A 7,952-nucleotide genomic window follows, 5' to 3' on the forward strand; every position below is an offset into this window, starting at 1 on the left:
AACAAATCGAACTCGACTCCCCGGATAAAGTTGGTACAAATTACTAAATAAATATATTTAAATAATTTTTAAAAACTCTTAAATGAGCTAAACATGAATATAACTAAATTTATTCATTTATATTCACGAACAAATACATTTATTATTCACTTATAAAATAATCGATATTATATATATATATATATTATATTTATTTTTTTGAAGTTTATATCTTATATGTGAAATTCAAGACTTATCTCCATTAAGGAGTATTAAACAATGGAGTTGTAGAATTTTGCCAACAATCATGGTTTTTTTTTGTTTTTTTTTTTTACTTTTACTTTTACGGGAAGCAATGATTGATTGGGAGATTATTTTGTGCAAACATTCAATGTGAAGTTCTGCATTATTATTAGCTAGCCTGGCAGCTTCGATGTTACCCTGTTCGGATATCAGTAGGGTTCCGGGATCGGCGATTGAGGGGAGACTTATCTCCATTAAGGAGTATTAAACAATGGAGTTGTAGAATTTTGCCAACAATCATGGTTTTTTTTTGTTTTTTTTTTACTTTTACTTTTACGGGAAGCAATGATTAATTGGGAGATTATTTTGTGCAAACATTTAATGTGAAGTTCTGCATTATTAATATCAACTTGGATGCATATTTTTTGGGGGAAGAAAATTTATTTTTTGAGATATTTCTCTTTTTTTTAATGGCAACCCACAAATGATTGACAATATGATAAAAATGATTATATATTTTTAGAAAAAGCTTCTGTCCAGTAAGTCAAGTAAATGATAATCCATATAATATGATAAAGTAAATAATCATTCATATAATTTTTTTGAACAGTTTAGTTCTCCCACTTACAAAATTTTAACTGGAGTGGTCATATTATTAAAGAATTATGTAACTAATTAATAATGTTCAAAGATTTAAAGATCATAATTAACAAATTAGTAGCCGCGATTAGAGTTGTAAAATTATTTATTAATTTTTTATATGAAAATCTAAATTCTCGTTTGAATTTTTAGTTTTTTTGTTAGTTTATTTAAATACTTAATCTCTTCTCATAAATAAATTAAGTACAAGTCAAGTACCAATCAAGTTCAAGCATTGAAAATTTTAAACAAATCAAGCTTGAACAATGTATGAAACTCGTTACAAGCTAAAGCCGAACATGAACAACTTATAATTATACCAAGCCAAATCCGAACAATGATATAATTCGCTCGACTTGATTCAATTACAACCCTACCTCTCTTATGGATTCACATATAAAATTTTTAAACTTTAAATTTTACATACCGACCACCCTACCTATAGTCAAAAGTTAGTGATGAGATGATTTGTAATTAAAAATCAAAGTTTAGGAGTTTGGTATGCTGAGTACATAAATTGGGTGGTACGTAGGTAAATATCCCAATAAGAAAAAAGAGGCTAAGTAATTAACAATAATCAATCGTATCTTATTTGTTAAATATTCCTCATATTTATAGATGAGTGGGTATGATGAAGATGTTACATTTTTTGTCACTGTTTTGAAGTGGTATGTATCAGGGTATTTATAGTATTTATTAATATTTATTAATATGAGCTTGTATCCTAATTGTTTTCCTAGCTCAGTCAGCTAAGCTCAGCCAATTGCTATGGGAAAGCCGACTCAATGCGATAGCTAACCCCCTGTTAGAGCCAATCCAAAAAAAGATTCATTTCTGCAAAGTACCTCTGACCATCTTGTGGAGACCCAAAAGACCACTCACCAGGGATCAAAGATAGTCAACCAATCTGAATCACTGATTGAACCATATAAACCAAGCTTAGCCAACCGAGCTGACCTCATGATCATGAAGTCAACTAAGCTTAGCTAGCCTGGCCAGAAGAAAGTTGGACGATAAGCCAATACTTGTATAATATCCAAAATGCCTTAGTACAGACCCCATCTAAATGGGGAAAAAAATATAATATCACTATTATATTATCCCTCTATAAATTAGGAGGAAAAAAATTTTAAAGGACATTTTTTGTCATAATTCATTATTATCTCACTCTCTTTATCTCTCTTTATTTTATCCTCTTTTCTTTGGGTATAATTCATGGGCAATCTCGAATTCAATATTCTCAAATGTTCAATGATCGTGGATCATGCCACCAATAGAAAGAAGAGACATGCAAGGAAAAGGACCTCATAACAGTGGGGCTGATGATAATGTGGAGTGCATCAAAAAAATTGTGATACAACAGATCCAAGATCTGAAGAATAAAGTGCTAAAAATGATCAGAGGTGTGTTGAATTGGAAACCGGATAAACAACCACAATAAGATGTTCTGACACCTAAAGGCAAAAGAGTCCCTCTAAACTTGGAAAGGTAGGATGAAACTAGACACCTTGGGACAGTAATGATAAATAGGAATCAGGTCATGAGCACTGACAAACTCTTTGATACCTAAAAATTACTGCATAAAGGTTTTTTGTCAATGTATCAATCCCTAATAAAGGAATCAGGTCAGTGTATCAATCCCACAACGAAATTTGTTACATTCTTCTAAGATGAAAAAATTTAGTTTACTAAATCTCCTAATATATAAATCCTAAAATACAGAAAGTTATACTAAGTTTTGTTGAATGTTTTCTAAAGATGAAAGGTTCCTGCTCCTGTGACATTGATCTAGTGATTTCTTGATATTTTTCATATGAAATCTCGCATTATTATTAAAAATATTTATTATAATTTTCTGAGAATCCTCTAGTCCCCCATCTACTTTTTAATTTCCTAATTGTAATATATTTATTACAGTGGACTATTGTGTGTTAACTTACTTTTTCCTACAGGCGATAGTTAGAAGTCATAGATCACAAGAAATTTTAACATTCTATTGGGTAATTAAAGTAAATCAAGGTAAAAAAAGATAAAACATCAACATATGAAATCCAAGCACGAAGGAATCTATGAAACAAAATCCATATGATAAAATAACGAGAAAATCACATTTTTTTTATATCACACAAGTGCAAAAATAAGATTAACTATAATGCACGAGAAAAGAAAGCACAAAAATTATTATTGCATGTATATAAAAAAAAACCAATGAAGAGGAAAAAATATTCAAACTCAAGATAGTCTCTCCTCACACCCACTCAAAACTCTCAGCAAAAAAATATGAAAAGAGGAAAAAATAGGAAAAATTGTCTTGGAGGAGCCCTAATGGTAAATCTTAGAGCCCCAAAGATTCTCTTAAACCTTAGAGGCAAAATCCCCAAGACCAAAAAGTGAATTCTAGGTATTCATACATCTCTTATATAGATTAGGGTTACAAAACCACCTTCAAACATATTTAATTCGACAAACTGTGGAGTCTGTACAAATGTCAGCATTATTACTCCAAAACCTGACATAACTCATCATGGAACAATGTATTTACATCATTGACAGGTGTAATAATGCTTCTCTCTCTAGTTTGTGGCATAATTATGTCATATTTTATGGCACAATTATTCCACATTATGCCATATCTTTTACAATTTTTTTTTTATTTTACATATGTTTCAGCTCTTTTGCTCCCTGAAGTTATATTCTGCATATAATGCAAAAAAACAATGAAGATGCCTTTCACAAGCAAATTATCATAATAATAATAAACTAATTTACAAAAAAAAATAGTAATAAAAATATCACATATTTGATTCACATCAATTCCCCAAACTTACATTTTACTTACCATCAAGTAATCACATAACTTAAACTTAGACTTAGTTGAATGATTTACATAGCACTCATGTGGAAATTTTTTGTTTTGTAATAAAATCCTATAATTTATCGAAAATTATTTGTGAAAACCATCTCATGTTTGGATTTTATTTAATCTCTTTTATTCTAGCCTTCATTCAATCCACCTCTATTTGAGCCTAAGCGAATCTCAAAGCACTTAATATAGTGTTATTAAAATATTTTTATTTTCCTAGATACATTTTTAATTCAATTAATATTCAATTAACCAACTCAAAATCACTTAATGTTTTGTATATTTTAAATTCTAAGAATTTTATTAAGAAAGCTTTTAAGTTGTAATAATTAGGGAAGAGATTACACACTAATTTTAGATTTTTATGCTCAACCTTAAACTTCTTCTTATATCACTGGCCACCTATTTAGAATTTCTTTTTTTGGATGAAGGCCTTTCATTTTTTTTAAATTTTCTTTTCTTAGACATCACTCTTTTTTTATTGCTCTTTTATGTCTTCATTTTTTTTTAAAATTCCACTAAGAATTATTATATTTGGTTGAGCATATGCTTTAATGATTTTAGGTATCACGCAGTGACACACTGCTAATACTCGAAAATATATCTAGTCTCTCATAACTGATAATTCTTAATCACTTCTTAATATGAATTCCAAAATATTATAATTCATTCTGAAATTAAGACTCAATTAAACTGGTTAAGTTGACTTTTAAAGGCTTAAAAGCTCATATTTATAATTACAGCTTTTTCAAATGTATTGGGTTGGTTAAGCTATAGGTAGATATAATTAAAGTAAAGAACCAAATTATTAAAACAATAATTATAATCCTCTCCATTGGTTAATATTCACAACTCCTAAAATGTTTTACATAACCTTATCAAATTACCAAAAGTATCGCTCAATATGCACTATACTAAAGTGACTTATATCACTTGGTTATGTTAACTACTTTTAGGTAAGTATACATACATATTCTCCGAATCTAGCATGCAATAATTGAAAATATAAATAAAAAATACATACAAAAAAAACAACATCACTTGATGATTGATGAGTGTAATATGTAATAGTCCAAAAAAATAATATTAGTTTACATCAAAGCACATATATGAAAAGTCCAAATGTGATCATTCCAATCAACTCAGTAAAGACTCCACCAAAAAATAAAACAACACTTGTTAAGTAAAGCAACCAAACATACTCAAAACAAAATCAAAGCAAATACAAAGCAAAATATGCTCAAAACACACAATAACACTTGGGTTGCCTCCCAAGAAGTGCATGATTTAATGTTCTCAGCCTGACCTAAGTTTAAATCAAATTTAACATCCTTTCGTTAAGAACAAATTTACAATTTAGTATCCTTGATCGATCACTCAATATTTTATTTTTACCGAAGCTTTCATTAAATCCTTAGGTTATAGAATTTCTTGTAACTTCTCACTCTCAATTTGATAACAACTTTCCATATTGTACGTAATGGATTTATTTAGATTATAATTCCTAATAGTCTTTTTTACATCCAAAAATCCCCCAATCAACTCCCTTTTTCTTACAGATTAGTATTTACCCCCACCAGTAGCATGAAATTGTTACCTAGAAGGTGAATCAAGGTTTCTTAAGTCTTTGCGAGGATTATCACTAGGTTTTTTAAGCTTGGGATCCAATTTTGCAGAGCTAATTTTCTTCTTAGGGCTATTTTCAAACTCCTTCCCACTGCTAGTCTCACAACCTGCACTTGCTTCTTATCTCCATCCTTACGATTCACTTTAATATTACTGTGTAGCTTCTGTCCAATTTGATTCTCTAGGTTCTCATTATTTCAACTTGGTTTTAAAACCAATTCCCTGTATTTACTGTTAATTCTTCCATATATAAGCTCTTGTCCCTAAATTAAGGTTTAGAAGAGAATCTAAATGTGTAGGTTTTTCTAAGATTGTCAATGACATGTTTGTTCCAATTTCTTATAGGATTGGCTTGGGTTCTCTCACACCATTGGTTTTCTATACTTGGGTTATTATTATTTCAATTGATTTTTGGGTAAGCTTATCCATTCTAACTTGTAGTTGTTTGAATAGGGTTTTTTTAAACAATTTTTTTATGGTATCAAAGGTTTCTAAAATAACAATATTAAGAACTTCTACTCGTTCATAAGTAATTTCTTTACTGACTGGGGATCCTAGCACTAAATTCATCCTTAAATTATCTAACTTTCTATAAATGATAAAAATCTGTGATCCTAGGATGATTAGAACACCAATTTTATACACAATAGCCATCTTTTTAGAGGTAACTCTCTTGGTTGATCATTGAAATTTGTTCGTGACCAGGGTAGGCTTAGTAGGCTTTCTTAAATGGTTTGGATATAAGGGACACCCCTGCAACAACATCTATACTTAGCCCAAAAAACCCCACTTGTCACAATCTGATCTAATATAACACATATAAACTAATTGATTATCCCAAGCTGAGTGTGCAATTGATTTAGTCCAAAATCTTTTTTCAAAAAAAAATTGTTTTATCTTCTAATTTTCATTACACAAAGTCACTAAGTCATCAATAATCATATAAAAAGATAACTAAAAATCATCACGATTTTATTTCCCCCATATACATCAAAACAATTATATGCATTGATCATGATTTTCTAATAATTCCAACAAATCATACAAATTTATCATGATCACGGAACACATTTATAAAATATACCTCTATCAGTAAGTATTATCAACTTACTCCACTGGATTCTTACCCTTCCCTGTAAACATCTAAAAGCAGCAAGTGTGAGCAACCACATCTTAATAAGTTACATGAAACTTACAACTAAAATCAATGCATGAAAATAGAGTAATCTGCATGATTGCATCATAATCGTGTCATGTATACCAAATAAGTATGAATATCACTAAACATGTATATGTATACTATAAGTATGTTGTCATAATATTATATAAAATAACAAAAGTAGCAATGTAAAGAAATGCACATCATCAAGCACAATTATCATCCACATATACTATACAAGTTCAATGATCGGGATAATCATATGGTGTTTTTCTTGTACCAATCATAGTAAAACAGAAATAATATCTATCATATCATATCATGTCAATAAAAACTATTAGAACAATCAGGTGGTATAATACATGAGAGTCGTCACCCCTAGCCCGTCAACACTCATATCATAATATATTCACCACTAATAACTTCCAATATTTATTAGATTTATACTACTAACCCATTTAAAGAAAAAATAATCAGCCTAACCTTTGTAGAGTAACATATCTTTGCCAACTTGAATCGTAGTAGAAAACCTTTCTTGTGTCCACTCATTCCACAATATCATAGCATTTTCGAGCAATCATAATATATTTGACATCACGGTGTATGTGTAAAACATACATGTAAGACAAAATGGGGAGATCCACATTATGCAATAATATGACCAATTTATATGCACCAATTAAAATATAAATTTGCATATTAAGCACGCATGTAATCATCTTTGTATTGATATTTCATACTATACATAATTTTAATTATATTTTTTATAAAATATTGTGCAGCACACAAATTAGGACTTTTACGTAAAACAAAAAAAATATCTGATAAAATTACAAAATTCATTTTTCAAAATGTGCAGAAAAGCGAGGACAATAATATATTAAAAGTTACATGATGAAAATTTTCAAAATACAAAGATATCATCTTGTTTTTGTTTGTTTTTCTATCTTTTATTTTAGAAAGAGTCGCATGTCTGTCGATCATCGTATACTTCCCCCATTCGAATAAATCTTTCTCCTGAATCAGATCAGTGATTCGAAGAGGAGAGGAACCAAATAAGAAGGGACATACGACAAAGCGACATACAAGAGAAAACACAAAACGTGGAGAGTCTACGTGCGGTAAAGCGACAAACCAAAAGAAAATATGTTGGGATTTTTATACCTATTTTATACTGTTTTTGATGATACACCTATTTTACACAGTTTTTGATGATATTGCACTTTAAAGAAATGTATTTTTGATGTTTTGTTGCTGGAGTGATGAAATATGATTATTAGAGCAAAAAGATGCAAAAATGAGCAAATTTGGAGCGAAAAGGAGCGAATTTGGAGTGAAAAAGGACCAAAATGTGAAGAATTGAACTAGGGCGTCGACGACGCCATCGACCCCGCCGACGGAGAGATTTTCCCGAGACTCCAGATTTAATTCATTAAGATGTTC

Source organism: Phalaenopsis equestris, unplaced genomic scaffold (assembly GCF_001263595.1).
Source record: "Phalaenopsis equestris unplaced genomic scaffold, ASM126359v1 Scaffold233033, whole genome shotgun sequence".
Lineage (NCBI taxonomy): Eukaryota > Viridiplantae > Streptophyta > Magnoliopsida > Asparagales > Orchidaceae > Phalaenopsis > Phalaenopsis equestris.